Source organism: Maniola hyperantus, chromosome 8 (assembly GCF_902806685.2).
Source record: "Maniola hyperantus chromosome 8, iAphHyp1.2, whole genome shotgun sequence".
Taxonomy (NCBI): domain Eukaryota; kingdom Metazoa; phylum Arthropoda; class Insecta; order Lepidoptera; family Nymphalidae; genus Maniola; species Maniola hyperantus.
The window spans coordinates 12,449,305-12,466,913 of NC_048543.1; the positions used below are offsets into that span (position 1 = coordinate 12,449,305).

The 17,609-nt window shown below is 37.5% G+C and overlaps 1 long non-coding RNA gene across 1 annotated transcript in view; it reads left to right on the forward strand.

Moving 5' to 3' along the window:
• The window catches only part of LOC138402649 (uncharacterized), a 305,836-nt gene extending 289,822 nt beyond the window's left edge, over positions 1-16,014 (forward strand). The window contains exon 3 of the long non-coding RNA XR_011237008.1: positions 16,000-16,014. This is a non-coding gene — a long non-coding RNA (uncharacterized lncRNA). The remainder of the gene's footprint in view (positions 1-15,999) is intronic.
• Positions 16,015-17,609: the final 1,595 nt, after the last annotated feature.

The window sequence follows — 17,609 nt, forward strand, 5'->3', positions numbered from 1 at the left end:
TTAACTTAAAGTCGATGAAATGTTGTCTTGAGTAAAATATTCTCGCATTATTTACAAAAATTTGTAAAAAACTTTTCACCCAAAAGTAGTTGAGCATAGAATTATTTGCAAGGGCGATAAATTTCAGCAGGCCCACGCAAAGGACCGCCCTAAGTTATTAGTAGCGTCCTTTATAATTCCATTTTTATTTTTAGCGCCAATATTGTTGAGCGTGCTTCCAATTTATTTTCATTAAAAGTTGTGTGTCTCGAATAGCTTTATATTATACTAAAAATCTATTTAAACTGTCGTTGTATATTTTATTCGTGTTATTACCGGGTATTAAAATCATACTGAAAAAAACATCGATATAAATGGCAAGATAATATGGTCTAGGGAACAAATTTTTTCATGGTTTAGGAACCAAATAAATCAGCGCCACCTCTAAGATACTAATGAACGACCCGTTTGAAATCCAGACGTCACTGAGGTTGCATTGGTGCTATAGCATCAATGAGTCGGTGCCATCTTGTTTGTTCAATAACCCTGTCCATACAAAGTAATATATTATAAGTCATTGGAAATAAATTAGAAAATTTTGAAATAAGAATTAAAACTTAAAGCTAGCCTTATCTAATTACTGTACAAATCATGCTCGCGTGGAATGGTACCAAGAATACAGGCTGCGTTTCTACGCTGGATAGCCAGGCTGGTAAGGATCAGCCAGGATTGCTTGCGCAAAGGTGCGCAACAAATTAGGCAGCCTTTCTGTCTTCTTATTTTAATAGGGAAGCGGTTGCAAGCGCATGTAGTACTTAACTAGGGTTTTTTTTGTTTACGGGAGAGAAATTTTCTGAAGATACCCAACATTCTGGGAAAAACATCGGGTTATGTAGAATTTCTACCTAAGTACTAAAACTCCCTCGGTGGCCAGTGCCACCCTCAGCGCATATTGGGAGGCTCCGACATGTTTATATGAGCGCATATAATAGGCCTAGCTGAAGTTGACAGCAGTACTACGACACATTGTAGACACTGTTTGTTGGATTAGCTTTTAAGGAATGATTTTTTTTTGTAAATGTTTGTGTTTAACGTGTGATGGATCAACCAATAAATGTATTTCTATTCTAACTATAAAGTGATGATCGCGATCACCTCAGATTGGCTGACACAACTTTATTATTAAAATTGAAAATATTTTACATACCTAATTATGAAATTATTTCGCCTCGCCGCCAAACAAGCCAACATCACCTTTTGACAGTAAAAGGAATTTTCAAAGACCATCCAAAAGACCAATTTATCCTTTGGTGTGGTTTTCATTCTGCTCTCGAAATATTTACGCGGAAATTTCGCTGAAACGCTACCCTGTCGTGAACATAAAAGCATTTTACTAGAAACTTATGATAGGCGTCTACTGATTTTAATTTAATCATACAATGAACTACCTACTATCAAAGTCTAAACAATGTACAAAATAGCAAAATGGAGAATTTAATGTTTATTTTTTGTGGACCTGAGATCTTTCTTTTTTTGACAGCAACTCAAACTCATTTATAGCAATTTTAATGTAGAAACTGAAAAACTGCAAGTGTTCTAGAGACCGGCTTCCCACAGTGCCTGATATGTGTTGCGGTCGAACGCGGACCAGCCCGTACCGACGACGCGACGTACCATGGGAAGAGTCTCCTCCGTGGAAGCGCAGACACGTCGTTGTAGCCTTGTGCGCGGCGCGTGGCTTGTGGTGGTATGGTGTGTGGAAATAATCCGCAGAATCACGCACTGTGGGAAGCCAGTATAAAAGTTTTGAAAATACGAGTACGGAATACTAGCAGTAATTTTTTTGCCATGGAATAATTATTGTTTTGACTAATTTTTTGACTCATTAATAGGTATTATAATTGTTATTACTGTACAACGTTAGCTTTAGTTGACGCAAAAACCGAAATACGTCGTGTCGAATATTTTTACATAAAGAATAGGTATATAGAAAATTTTAAAAATATTTAATGAATATTTACGAAGTTATAAGCTTGTTGTGTTGAGTCAATCTCCTTGAAAAACATGGTCACCCCAAGCGAGCGGCTCTGAGCGAACGAGACGGCTGGCGTCGATCGTGCGCGCTCCCGCTCGAAACAGCTGGTGCATGCGGTTATTCAACTAGGTGTGAACACCTTGCAGGATTTTAAAGTATTTTTTTGTCAAAATAAAACCTGTAGTAAAAATGATTGCAATCGATTCTGTTACTGATTCTGAACAAACTACTTTCAGGTTTTACGTATACTAAAACTAAAGTTGTATAGGTAATAACTGAAATTGAGTAATATTTTACTCACGTGACCTACTGCAACCCAAACATGAATAGGCTACTTGACAATTTTTTTAAGTTGGTCTTAAATGGTTAATATTTGTCCTATTATATCAAAAAAATTAACACTATATTTTTTTGCGCCCTAAAAACCGTAAAACTTTAATTTAAAAAAATATTTTTCTTAGACAGGTGAAAACACTGTCGGCCATGTTTGGCCGATAGATTATCTGTGCTCTGACGTCATGCATTTGTAAACAACAGTACCATAACCCAGTATAACCACAGGGTTATACTGTTGTTTACAAATGCATGACGTCAGAGCACAGATAATCTATCGGCCAAACATGGCCGACAGTGTTTTCACCTGTCTAAGAAAAATATTTTTTTAAATTAAAGTTTTACGGTTTTTAGGGCGCAAAAAAATATAGTGTTAATTTTTTTGATATAATAGGACAAATAATGGGGCCAATTCTCTTGTACACTATCTCTAAACTAAACTAAATTAACAGGTCTAAATCTAGTGCTATCCTTTTCCGCAAGCAACATTATGAAAAGGATAGCAATAGATTTAGACGTGCCATTTGAGTTTAGTTTAGAGGTTATGTACAAGAGAATCAGCCCCATTAACCATTTAAGACCAACTTAAAAAAATTGTCAAGTAGCCTATTAGTCCGTACCAAGACAACTTGATGAAAAGCCAAATTCTCACACGCCTTGCGAATATATAACGAGGCCCATATAAATTTTGTTTCGATATTTATTGCGGTGGGCCCGACCGGCAATTTGCTGAATGCTGACTCGAGTGGGTATTTATTGATGTAACACGTCTTTAGTCAAACCCGGGTCAAGTTACTGAGCATGATCAAAGTCTGATAAACAGCTTTTAATACTTAACGCACCTATAGTCCGCGACAGGGTCAGATGGCAATCGGGGTATGAGGCGGGGGGACACCATGCACACCCGCACGTCACCCGCGCTTGCCCGCATCGGGTAAGCGCGGGGGCTGTGTGGGTGTGCGGGGCGTCCCCACTCTGATTGCTATCTCGACTTGTTGCGTACCTAATACCTACATAAATCCAAATATATACTATTACTAGCTGATCCCCGCGGCTTCGCCCGCGTAGATTTAGGTTTTTAAAGATCCCGTATAGCCTATGTCACTCAGGAATAATGTAGCTTTCTACTGGTGAAAGAATTTTTAAAATCGGTTCAGTAGTTCTAAAGATTACCCCCTACAAACAAACTTAACGACATTACCTCTTTATATAATACTAGCTGATCCCCGCGGCTTCGCCCGCGTAGATTTAGGTTTTTAAAGATCCCGTATAGCCTATGTCACTCAGGAATAATGTAGCTTTCTACTGGTGAAAGAATTTTTAAAATCGGTTCAGTAGTTCTAAAGATTACCCCCTACAAACAAACTTAACGACATTACCTCTTTATATAATACAAACAAACAAAGTTTTCCTCTTTATAATATTAGTGTAGATAATACAACGGGCCGTGCAGCAGAAATCGTAATATTTTAATTTCGCCATAACTTCAAAACCAAACGTCCAATTTTAATCATTCAAAGACCAAATATTATCTCCATAAACTGTTCTTAGTGATGAAATCATTTATTTTGATAAGGATTAATAGCATGAGTAAAATAAACGCGTTTAAATGTAGTCCAAAAAAAATTCAAGATTTTTAAATAAAAAAATGGTTGCTGTGCCTCATTATAAGATCTACAATTAATTAGAACATTTTATGGTTCTATCTTTTATAGTTTAGGCAGCGTACGCAAAATAAGTAACTTTTCTGGTTGATTTTTTACACCTTGTGTCCGAAAAACCCAAATATCTTACGGAACCCTATTTTTTTCCAAAATAAAATATAGCCTATGTTACTCGTGGATAATGTAGCTTTCGAATGGTGAAAGAATTTTTAAAATCGGTCCAGTAGTTTTTGAGCCTATTCAGTACAAACAAACAAACAAACAAACAAACAAACAAACAAACAAACAAACAAACAAACAAAGTTTTCCTCTTTATAATATTAGTGTAGATAATATAAAGAGGTAATGTCGTTAAGTTTGTTTGTAGGGGGTAATCTTTGGAACTACTGAACCGATTTTAAAAATTCTTTCACCTACATTTGAAAGCTACATTATTCCTGAGTGACATAGGGGATCTTTAAAAACCTAAATCCACGCGGGCGAAGCCGCGGGGATCAGCTAGTATTATATAAAAGAAAAAGGCGACTAACCATTGACTTATATATTAGGTACTTCGTATGGACAGGGCCATTGAACAAACAAAATGGCACCGACTCATTGGTGCTTTAGCAACAATGCAACCTCAGTGACGTCTGGATTTCAAACGGGTCGTTCATTAGTATCTAAGAGGTGGCGCTGATTTATATGGTTCCAAAACCGTGAAAAATTTTGTGCACTTGGGCATATATCTCGTCATTTATATCGATGCGACTAACTGACTGACTGATCTATCAACGCACAGCTCGCGCGACTTAGCGTCGCGCGAGGGTATCGTCTGATATTTATATAAAAATAATTAATTTTACCCGAAATAATGTGTCGGTTCTTGTGCGTGGGTTTTATTAAGTACAACACTAAATCATGCCGATAAGTTTTTGCTAATACAAGGTTTGACACCAACACTGCCGCCCTTTTCAAAAAGCATAATTTATTACGGTAAATAGAAAAGTATTTTTAGGCTACAACGTGGCTACAACGTAAGTTCAACGTTAACTATTTAATATAATAAACTAGATGGCCCGGCGAACTTCGTCCCGGCTAACAGTCTATTCTTTTTCAGGAATTTTTAAAATTTTTCTCTCCGTAAGAACCGTCCCCGTAGGTTCAAGGAATATTATGAAAAAAGAATAAGCGAAATCGGTTCAGCTGTTCTCGAGATTTGCGATCAGCAACACATTCATTTTTATATATAGAGAAGAATATTACCAAAACGGTAGCAGTGTTACACTGGAATTCATAAATCATAGTCAAAATAGGTAATTCTTTAGAGGACGATTCAAATGACATAATATTATGTCATATTTAACTTTTGTGCAATATGTCACATGTAAGTAGTCTGAATCATCCTCTAAAGAAGCCCCTATCTATGAATTCCGATGTTAAACGGTTGTAAGTAACTGTAGGTATTATTCAACAATTTATAAAACAGCCTCAACTTATGCATTATTTTAATTACTTACAGCCGTACTCAGAGTCGCTTAATCGTTACTTAAGTTTAGTTAAAACGAGACAGAGCTATATCTCTCACATAAATCTGTCTCGTTTTAACTCAATCTTAAATAACGATTAGCAACTCTGAGTACGGCGGTTAGTCTAATAAAAATATTGCACAATATTAAAGCCAGTATTGTTGTCAGGTAACTCAATTATCATGCTAAAATCCCGGCTTTATACACAACAAATATTTTTCAAGCTTGGCTGCGGGCACCCAGACAGTCTCAACTTATGCATTATTTCAAGCACTTAGTCTATTGGGAAAATCATCATCATCATCATCATCATGATTAACCCATCGCCGGCTCAGTATTGAGAACGGGTCGCGCCCAGGATGAGGAAGGTTTAGATCATAGTCTGACACACTGGTCCATTGCAGATTGGAAAATTGTGCAATAATTATGACCAGTATATAGATCAGGTAAGTAACTCAATTTCCATGCTAAAATCCCGGCTTTATATACCTACGACAAATAGACTTCTATCTAGAAGTAGAAATAGCTACTTTCTCCTTGATCTTATTATAGAAAGCAAACTATCTTCGAATAACTCGCGTCCAAGTGATAAACAAATTTAAAAATCCTGCACAACATGTCAGTTACCTACATACCTACATCATTTATTCTATTTCACCTTCGATTACTTACATAAGATTTCATTTCTGTAAAGAAGATTAATCTTCACTCATAATATAGAGTAAATTAAAAATAGATACTTAACTGAACATTATTCTCTTGAGAACTTGATTTTAATATACGGTCGAAATATGAGATACTATTTCACTCAAACAGGTATTATCAATTTGAACTTACTCATCATTGGTTTAGAGTAGAGTTTTGATTAACACTGCTTAGATTGCTCAACTGAGCGAAGTGTGTTTCATTAACGGATATAATATTATATTATATAGTAAGTATTTATTCATTCGAAATCATGGTCCACATAATTCACTTTTATTTTTAAATCTTCCGATATTCTGTTCATTTTCATGTCACGTTCGTTTAAGGGCGAGGTACAATACTAGGTATGTCTGCTAAAATTTATTTATTCAAATTTTCCTTAGTTTGGGAACGGTTTTAATCTTTGTAATTCATATTACAATTTTATTATAGAGACCACGGTTAGCTTTCATATTTTATCTGACTTTAATTTGGTAAGTTGCCAGACCACATTTTCCTTGTTTACTTTGTTTTTATGTGTTACATTCATTTCTTCTGGAGGTGTTTTGTATGAACTTAAATGGAAACAAATTTAATCTTGTAATTCATATTATAATTTTGTAGAAAGCACGTTGTTCTTTTATATTTTCATATTGATTTTAATTTTTCCTTGTTCACTTTTTTTTTAAAGAATATTAGCCATATTAAATGACTAACATTCCTCTTTCCTCTCCAACTAAGCGTTAAGCTTGTGCTAGGTACGACAATAGTGCAACGGGCGGGGTTTGAACCGTCAACCTTTCGGTTTTCAATCCACTGCTTTAGGCGTTGAGCTATTGAGGCTCAACTTTACTTTGTTTTTGCGTGTACCTAACATACATACCATTCACTTTTTATAGTTTATTAGGTGTTTTGTATGAAAATCTGCACTTAGCCAGCATGTTAGACTATGGCCAAACACCTTCTCATTCTGAGAGGAGACCCGTGCTCTGTAGTGAGCCGGCGCGGATGAGTTGATCATGATGATGATGATGATGTATTATTTATATTTATATTTTATATATTTATATATTTCAGAAACCACAGTTAGCTTTCATAATAATAATATATTGTCTGAATTTAATTTGGTAAGTTGCCAGACCACATTTTCCCTGTTCACTTCGTTTTTATGTGTTACATTAATTTCTTTTGGAGATGTTTTGTATGGCCTTATATGGAATCTAATTGTAATTCATATTGTAACTGTAGGAAGCACGGTGTGCTATCATACTTATTTTGATATTGATTTTAATTTGGTAAGTTGCCAGACCTCATTTCGTTTGTTCATTTTACTTTGTTATTGTGTGTTTACTTACATTCAGAACACTCTACTTTTTGAGTTTATCTAAAGGTATTTTGTATAAGCATTAATAGGCTTATTTTTGCCGTTATTTTTAACAAAATGTAAATTTTCTAAGAGAGGATTTTTTGAAACTTCTCCAGAGTAAAACCGGGATGAAACGATATTATGTAAAATTCAATTAAATACCAGTGGAAAAGGTTATTTTCAATTGTTCTTTAGGTATTGTACAGTTCCAAAATCGGTTGTTTTTGAATACTGTAAAGAATAAGCATTTTAATAAAAACTATCTATACTTATCTATGCTGTCACAAATTCTATTATCTTCGCTTTCAAAATGAACTCGGTAAGAATATTAGCTGGTTTTAATTTCACGCTGACCCAGTTTTGGTAGAATTTCACGTAACTTAGAAGCAACTGCATTAGCTAACTAGGTTAGACCACATTACCTTATCTGTGTGATTAAAATATTTTCATATTCAATTACCTACTACATTCTCACACAAAGCTTTTTAATTAATACGTAATTTTAATTCACTACTTATGTCTTAGTGCTAAAAAAAATTTACGAGACATTTCACCGCGATTCAGCGCCTCATCTGGTGATCTGTCACCAGACGAGGCTCATTTTTTGCGCAACGGATCAGCCTGACTGTCCAGCGCGGCTATGCAGCCAGTATTCTTGGCACCATTCCACGCGTGCATGATTTGTATAGTAATTACATAAGGCTAGCTATAAGTTTTATTGTATCTCACAGAATTTGTAAAAAAACAAAATCCAGGCGAGCGAACTCGCGGGCATCTTCTATAATACCTTACCTGAGTAATATTTTATTACTTGTCTGGATTTTTTAACGTACAGACCTACTCTAAAATTAGAATAATAGCAACTCAATTGATTTTTGTCTAAATTTAATACCTTAGGTACAAAAACATAGTGATACAAAATGATAAAAACTTGGTATAATATTATCAGAAATATGTATTTTGTACAACGTATTATATCGTATAATGCTTTTAACTTTTTCCTAGGGTTAGACCTCGTCTGTGGCCCGAAGCTATAAATTCCATTAACATGTCACTTCACTAAAATGTTACATACGCTGGGCTTCGAGCTAAAAAGTTCGGCGTTAACCTACTAAAACCTCTACTACTCCCTCTCGCACTGCCAAGGGTCAGGGTAGAGATCTCTCATAGAGATAAGTGCTTCTTTGTCCACTTTTACCACTCTTAACTAGATGATCCTAGCGACTTCGTCCGCGTGGATTTAGGTTTTTAAAAATCCCGTGGGAAGTATTTAATTTTCCCGGATAAGAAGTAGCCTATGTCCTTCCCCGGGATATAAGCTAACTCTGTACCAAATTTCATCAAAATCGGTTGAACGGTTGGGCCGTAAAAACTAGCAGACAGACAGACACACTTTCGCATTTATAATATAAGTTCGGATAGTATGGATGTTTTGGTACAAATAAAATAAAACAAAACGTATATTTAAAAAAAAAAAAAAAAAAAAAAAAAAAAAAAACGTATATTTATGTGTAAGATTATTATTTTCTAGAATAAAATAATTAATATTAAATCATTTTTTAAATTAGGTATTAAAAATTTTAGGTTTTGGGTTTTAATTCGCACCTTGAGCGTTGAGATATTCTCTAAAAATAAAAAAAACAATCTTATGTTAACAAAAAAAAAACTTTATAAATACATTATCAAAATAAGGATAAATCGCCCCACTTCTTGCCCACTGGTCTAAAAACCGTGCATGCCAAGATAACTATGAAAAAGCTCTCGCGTGATTAACGAGTGACCATTAGTCACACGGACAAAGAGGCTTGAGAAGAAATGGAAAAATGACTTGGATTATCTTTACAGGCCCGTGTCGATGGACCGTTTTCGTAAGAGCTAGCTGCCACTGTCTTCATTTGTGTAACAGTACCCGTAGTATAAGATTTTACGTCTCACCAAACGTTGCTAGAATTCGAGAGTCGAAACAAAATAACATCAAAGTAAAATGGACCTAAAGAGCCTGGAATTGAAGTCAAATATTCAATGCCACTGATTTTATTTTCGCAATGTTTCCGCTTGAAGCGCAGGCTGTAGATGTGTAAACAAACTTGAGCTTTAAAACAAGGCGTTTAAGATCCAGTTTACTATAACGCGGAAGTATTTCGACTCTCGAATTCTAGCAACGTTTGGTGAGACGTAAAATCTTATACTACGGGTACTGACTACAAATCCTGTGCTTGCCTTATTCATTCTGTCATATTTAGCTCTGCTGAGGTGTCGTTCCAATCCGTAGGAGAACCAAAGTGACCAACATAGTTTAGATGGGTTGCGTAGCTGAAGTGGCAATGGGCAGGGTAGTTATATGGATAGACGTTGGGGTCCCAAGGTGCTAGAACCTCGACCTCGCACCGAAAAGCGCAGCGTTAGAAGCTCCCGCCCTTCGCCCAACCCCCACTCACCCCTCGCCCCGACCCCCACTCAAACGAGTCACAAGGAGCCGTTAGGCCGTGGTATGTGGAAGTCCCTACAAGAGACCTGTGCTCACTGCTCAGCATTGGACCTCTATTGGTTGACGATGGTGATGATTAATTATCTTTTATCTCAGAGTGTTTTCTTCTCTTTGGGGATTTGTATTTGTACTATAGTAGCACTTGTACTTATCAATATGATACCCTTATACATGTACAGCCATAAGCAAATTTATAGAATGTCATCATCATCATCAATAACAAATTGCCAGCCCACTACTATGGACAGGTCTCATCTCAGATTGAGAAGGTTTCGGCCATAGCTTATTTATCACCCCAGCGAAGCGTAGATTGGGAGATGTCACACAGCTGCAGCTGTGAGAATATTATGGAGACCTCTCAGGCATGCAGGCTCTAATAGCAAGGAACGGGCTGTGTCGTCACTGGTATGAAGAAGATGCAATGTTGTGAGTAGCATGCCGCATTGGTGCAAATTGTTGCTTCGGCGTAAACAGCCTTTATCGATGGATATCTCCTGTCGCACTTCTCTCCTGTTTCTCTCTGTCTTGATTTCCAAACTTATAAGAAAGTGTGGACTACAATAAAACTATTTAAATTGCATACCATCATCCCACTCCTAACTTTCGCCACTTCAATATGGTTGATTTAATCCAGTCAAAGTAGCTAACTTCATAAAATATACCAAAGTTTCGAACGTTTTTAGAATACTAACAACCGCGTAAACGTGTTGCGATATTTATATCCGTAAGTTCGGGCTATTTCGTAGGCCGTAAAAGTCACTATGACCTAAAGTCGAACAGAAATGTTGTACATAATTTACGATGGTTGGTGTATGAAAAGGTAGCGAAAACAGGTAACTAATCATCATCAGTATCATCAGCCTGTGGACGTCTACTGTTGGACATAGGCCTACGCTTAAGAGCGCCACCACAGCCGGTCCTCAGCCTTCCTCATCCAGCCACTTCCCGCCAGCCTGTTTATCGCGTCGGTCCATCGTGCTGGAGGGCGTCACACACTACGTTTACTTAAACAAGGACTTTCCAGCTCTAACGGCCATCGCCCCTACGACAGGCATGACCTGCCCACTGCCACTTCAGCTTGCTAATTATAGTTTTGTTTCTGTTCCGTGGTTTTGGCTATGTCAGTGACCTTGGTTCTCCCTGCGCATCTCCTCATTTTGGATCTCATCTCTCAAGGAAACGCCTAACATAGCCCTCTCCATAGCTCGCTGAGGTAACCAATAGTAGAAAATATTTTCAACAGATGAATCTAAAACTTTATTACGATAGAACGTAGATAGAGCCAAGTTTTTAAAATACATATCAAGCCAACTTAAATTAACCCTTCACTCTCTAGTATTATCAGACGTATTGAAATACGCTGCCAAGATATCTGACTTAGGAAGGTACGGATGTACGTGAGGTGATTTTCTAAGGTAACGATATCTTTCAAGGATGTATGATTTAGTTTATAATAGAAACTAGCTAATGCCCGTGTTTTCGTTTGCGCAGATTTAAGTTTGTAAAAATCCCATGGGAACTCTTTGATTTTCCGGCATAAAAAATAAGCTCTTCACTGTCGCTTTCCAGGTTTTTAAGTCCAAAAAATCACGTCGATCTATTATTAAGTTGCGATGTAATTGAAGACCAACCAACAACCAACAAACCAACAAAAACACTCAAAGTAAATGGAACAAAAAAAATTAGCTAACCCGCCACATTTTTGTACGGGTTTTCTCATTACCTCGCGATTTGAGTTGAACAAGGTATGTACTTACTACCTCTAACTTTCGGAATTATGTGCGTTTTGAGAATTAAATATCACTCGCTTTAACGGTGAAGGAAAAAATCGTGAAGAAACCTGCATACCTGAGAGTTCTACCTACATAATGTTCTCAAAGGCGTGTGAAGTCTGCCAATCCGCACTTGGCAAACGTGGTGGACTATGCCCAAACCATCTTCATACTGAGAGGAGACCTGTTCTCTGTAGTGAGCCGGTGATAGGTTGATCATGATGATGATGAAGGTATTACCTATTTAAGTATTCTGTGGTTACACGTTGATATGTAAGGCAGTTAGTTTCTCCTTTTACACATGGAGACATTCAGAAAAAGCGAGTGTGCTTAATTAACATTCAGGTCATCTGGACTCTGACCCAGACACGTCCTTATATTTTAAACTTATCAAAATATGTCATCGTTTGCCTTTAGAATTTGTGCGATGTCATGTAATTAGGGGAACTGACACAGGGAGGGTCTTTTGAAACTGCTACGTAATGAAACAAGCTTCGGAAGTTAACTGACATTTATTCTAAACATTTTAAATCTACCTTGCATAGCTCCCTTTTAAGCACAGCAATAATTACAAATAATTATCAATACGTTACAAAAATACGCACACTTGTATACACAGAAGGGCAGGAAATGGTCTCAGGATTTAATAGCGGAGAAAACTGGCCCAGTGTCTTATAAGGTAAATATAGGCAACGGCAATGAGTGGCGGAGACACCAGGATCAGCTGGCCCCGATGGACAAGAATAGATACACTTTGTCACGCGCAAGCACAAGCCAGTCAGAAGAAGTTGCTACAGCTTTTTAAACAATACGTCTGCAACTCGTCCGATAAAAAAGGCGGGCCGTATCTGTTACAAATTGGGCACAGAGCCCAAATCGGGCAAATATTGATCACAAAGATTTAACGGTTGCGCTGGCCGTCGTACTTGCCACCTCCATCACTTCGATCCACTTTGAGTATGCGTCTACTACAACCAAATAACACTTACCAAAACATTCAGCAAAATTTCCATGTCAATGCTGCCACGGATGCTATAGGAATTCCTATGGGTGAAGGGGTGCGCTTGCGGGTGCGTCAAGCTCTGCCGCTCCTGTCCAGCATGCGCCTGCATGAGTGGCAGAGCTCTTCGATGTCGTTGTCTATGTTTCGCCAATGAACATAGTTTCGCGAAATACTTTTCATTTTGTTCATACCAAAATGTCCCTCATGGAGTTCACTGAGCACCGGTTTCCTTAATTCCGACGGGATAATCACTCTATATTTTGTATACACACATACATTTTTGTATAGACATCCTAATTTCATACAGATATCATTTTTATGAGCAAAATAAGATTTTTCGACCTCACAGCTGGCAGCCGCCGGCTAACCAAAAATATCATAATATTTCGATATCTTACATAACAATTAACACCGTAACATGGCATCCTTCTGAGTTTCCTTAGCGATCTGTTTATAATCGACGGGTAGGGCCTCTAATAAATTTATATACCTAACTAATTTGTTGGTTGAGGCATGTGGAAAGTCGCTCGTGCGATATCGATAAACGCGATAACGCGTCACCTATTCGGATCGCACAAACTCGATCGAAAAATCGTAACCTGCCAAACGAACGGCTCACCGCTGTAATCTACTCGCCGGCCGTTTGAGAAATACCATTCTTGTCACCGAAAATAAGGGTTATGATCAGTTTTCAACTAAAAATGCCTACCAAATAAAAACTGATGGTGTTTAATTATACCAAAATATATGACCAGGGCCTCTTTATCTAAATGACTGTACTTTTTCTCAGCTTCGTTCAGAGTGCGAGAAACATAGCTGATAGGCCCCTTCGATACCGTCCGCGATACCATAAGCGCTGCTGTCCACCGACAGCACGAGCGGCCGCCCTTCCTCATAGTGCGCCAACACCCGCTTACCCAGTGAAGCTATTTTTGCAATGCTCACCAACCGCGTGTCTCTATGCCGCTTCTAAAGCGAGAGCTAGCTCAACTAATTAGTATGAAGGAGATGAAGTTTGCACTTCGAAATTGCACCCTATCATAAAAACCGTAATTAACTAGTTCACTTCGATTTCAATTTCACGAAAGAAATTTGTTATACAAAAGGAAAATTAAAATGCAATGAAGATGTTTTAATTTAACGAGACCGGCGAAGACTATTGCATTGGAAATTTCTTAAAACAAAACGCAGAAAAAGAAAACATTTCCTTTGATATCTCAATTCTCAATCATGGAATATTTTTGAGATTTTATGAAGTTTCTCTTCAATTAACAAAATTATAAAGTAGGCACAAACTGGAAAAACTACTGATGATAAATGAGCTGATGAAAATAGACAATCCAGTAGGAGGTACCACGATAGTAGAGTGGTATGCAAAATGAATGATTTTGCAGCCCGAGAATGTGTTTATAGGTCTAAGAAGGTAATCATTGAAACAAACATCAAAAGAAAGTTATTGAACCAAATCGCAGCCATTTGAAGCAGGGAGGGAAAACTTCAAAGCATGGATCGACTGTCAACAAGAGTCGTAAACAAGGGATCCAACCACGGACTATGAGTAACTAGATGCCGCATCTTCGTTACTTAAATTGTAGGTATGAACACCAACCATGCTTATTCTTCCTTACGACTTGTCAAGTCTTTATTTTTTTGTCTTTTTGTATTTGGAAAGAAGATTGACAGAAAGAAGGTAGTGACAGAAGAATGAAAATAATATAGGCTTTTGGCCAAATTTCTAAGAGTAAAAAAAGCCTTAATTCTGGTCCAGATGTATTTATTATTTGCCTGGATCACCGTATCCGTATTGGCGACGCATAAATATCTTGATCGCAGTGATCGGATTGCGAAAATCCATACTAATATTATAAATGCAAAACTGTGTCTGTCTGTCTGTTTGCTAGCCTTTCACGGCCCATCCTTTCAGAAATTTGGTACAGAGATAGCTTGCGTCCCGGGGAAGACATAAGCTATTTCTATACCGGAAAATCAAAGAGTTCCAACGGGATTTTTGGAAACCTAAATCCGAGCGGACTAAGTCGCGGGCATCAGCATCATAGTACCTAATACATATTTATGGACCCGCTTTAAGTCCGCTGTTTGGTTGTGCAATAAAGTTTAAAGTAAAGGAATGGCTTAAAAAGGCACATCTGGACGGACGGTTGCGGTGCCTATCTAGACTATTCTAATTCTGTGGCTCCGATCATTCAAATGTTACAAAGGGTAATGCGTTTTCCTCTTGTATCAGAATGTGTTGCGATACTGGAAATAAGCTGCCGGATTTTTCATACAGTGATATTATGTAAAATAGTTTTGTCTACAGGCTAGATTTTTGTGGCATGATTTAGTTTACAGTTGCGCGGCGTGATGTCTTCCCCATAATACTAGGTACCATCATTATCATCATGATTAACCCTTCACTGAATCAATACTGAGCACAGTAGCTTGATTTCGTAAAACCTGCATCAATCATTATTACAATCGCAATTGTAGTGATTGGTTGAATTTATGATATTCTTGTGCAACAATGCATTGCGGCTAATAATGGTGAGCAATCATCAACCAATCGGAGGTGATTGCGATCGTGACATTGTAGCTGTTGTTTTACCGCAATCGAGCAGCCAGTCTCTCCTCAGAATGACAAGGGTTCGGCCATAGTCTACCACGCTTGCCAAGTGCGGATTGGCAAACTTCACACACCTTTGAGACCATTATGGAGGACTCTCAGGCATGGAGGTTTCCTCACAACGTTTTCTTTCACCGTTAAAGCAAGTGCACATAACTCCGAAAAGTTAGAGGTACGTGCCCGGGATCTAACCAGCAATCTTCCGATTCTACTCTACGCGCTATTTACCACTAGGCCTATCACTGCTGCAAAGTGGTGATATTTGGTATATCTAAGCAAAATTTTCTGCTACTTTGAAGGCTAAGCTTTCGAGAAGCTTCGAGATATTGTCTTTTTTTTATTCCTTTGTGCCTGAAAACCAAAGTCAAAGAAAAGGTATCAACAGTGCGTGATGCCTGCCAATGATTATTATAAGTATAAATATATACGGTTCTATAACTAACCAACGAATCCACCAGCCAACCAAAAAATGGACTACGCCACGACGCTAACAAAATGGAAACCAAAAAAATAAAAATTATGTGTGAACATTTTCGAAATGTAGGTACTTAGGTACCTACTTTGACCTACTTGCGGGTCGAATCGAGAACCTCCATCTTTTTGAAGTCGGGGAAGTTGTTTAATATTTTTTATCTCAGAACATACATCATGCGTTATCACAAAGAAAACGATATATCTCCCTAAATTACGACAATATACAAGTTGAAACACAAACGGGACGACCTCCTGGGGTCTTGTTATCAAAATTACCCTCAAATATTTGTTTTGTTATGACCTTGATGATGCTATCGCAAAAAAGACGTGGAAGGAGTAAGGAAAAACTAACTTGTTTGGGATGGAGCTAGGAAGTACAACTTAGAGTGTAACTTGTAAAGTCAACGTAGGTTTAGCTAACGTGGCAACATAAGCGTTGTAGTTTCGTTGACTACCAATACTTATCTGCCGTTCCCACTTGTCGTTTGTCGTTTCTTGATGGTCCAGTGGCAGTCAATTTTGACACCAAATCGGTTTCCGACAAGTGTGAATAGCTTCATAGCTTCATATAAATTAATGTTCTGCCACTGGAACATCCGATCTGGGCCCGATAAACGACAAGTGGGAACGGGGGGTTAGACGTCCACAGTTGGACATAGGTAGATCCGCGGTCTTGCACCGCTTGGATGTAGTAGCTCTCTGCGACTCGTTATATTATGTTGTCCGTTAGCCTAGTGGGGGTGTGAATCTGTCAGCGTTTCGCTTTCAAGTGCGAGATCGCTATTCCAGCACTTGGGGACCCCAACTCTATTGGTTCTTCTTACAATATTACCTGTGATGAGACGTTCTGGAAATAATATCAATCAATACGTGCTTATACTTGGAGTTACGTAATCTGAGCCAATACGAAGCCTAAAATTTCGTTTTAGTTATCAAAACACAACGTAAACAGATCTCTTATAGATAAACAAAATAACGAACAAAGTTTGCAGGAAACCAACAAACATTTTCGCTAATTTATATCTACAGTAGGTACAGATATAGTAGACAGAAAGTACGGAAAACTCGACGCTTATTAAAATATGTTTTGGTTTGATGCTATTACCCGAAGCCTTTGATCATAATTAGGCCTAGACCTTCAATAACCTAGAATCTAGATGATACCTGCAACTTCATCCATGTGGATTTAGGTATTTTAAAAATCCATTGGGAACTTTGATTTTCCGGGACCAAAAGAAGCCAATGTTCTTTTCTGGGATGCAAGCTATCTAAGTATTAAATTCTGTCAATGTCGGTTGATGGATGAGCCGTGAAAAGATAACAGACACACACACTATGACCTACACTTGCATTATTAGGAAATATTTGTGTTTTTGTATGTTTGTTACGAATTAACTAAAAATCTACTGGGCCCATTTCAAAAATTCATTCACTATTAAAAAGCTACATTATTCCTAAGTGACATAAGCTCTTTTTTTACAAAATTAGAGATCAATACGAAAATTGTAATAAGCTACACTTGCAAAGCCGGGTCGGTGGCTAGTCTTAAATAAGAGTTGATATCTTAGTGCATTTACACATTAACAATTATTTATTTGTCTATTTATAATAATTTAATTTTTGACCTCAAATATACTAAATTCTTTTATTTAAAGAAGAAAGTACACTAAATGATAATTT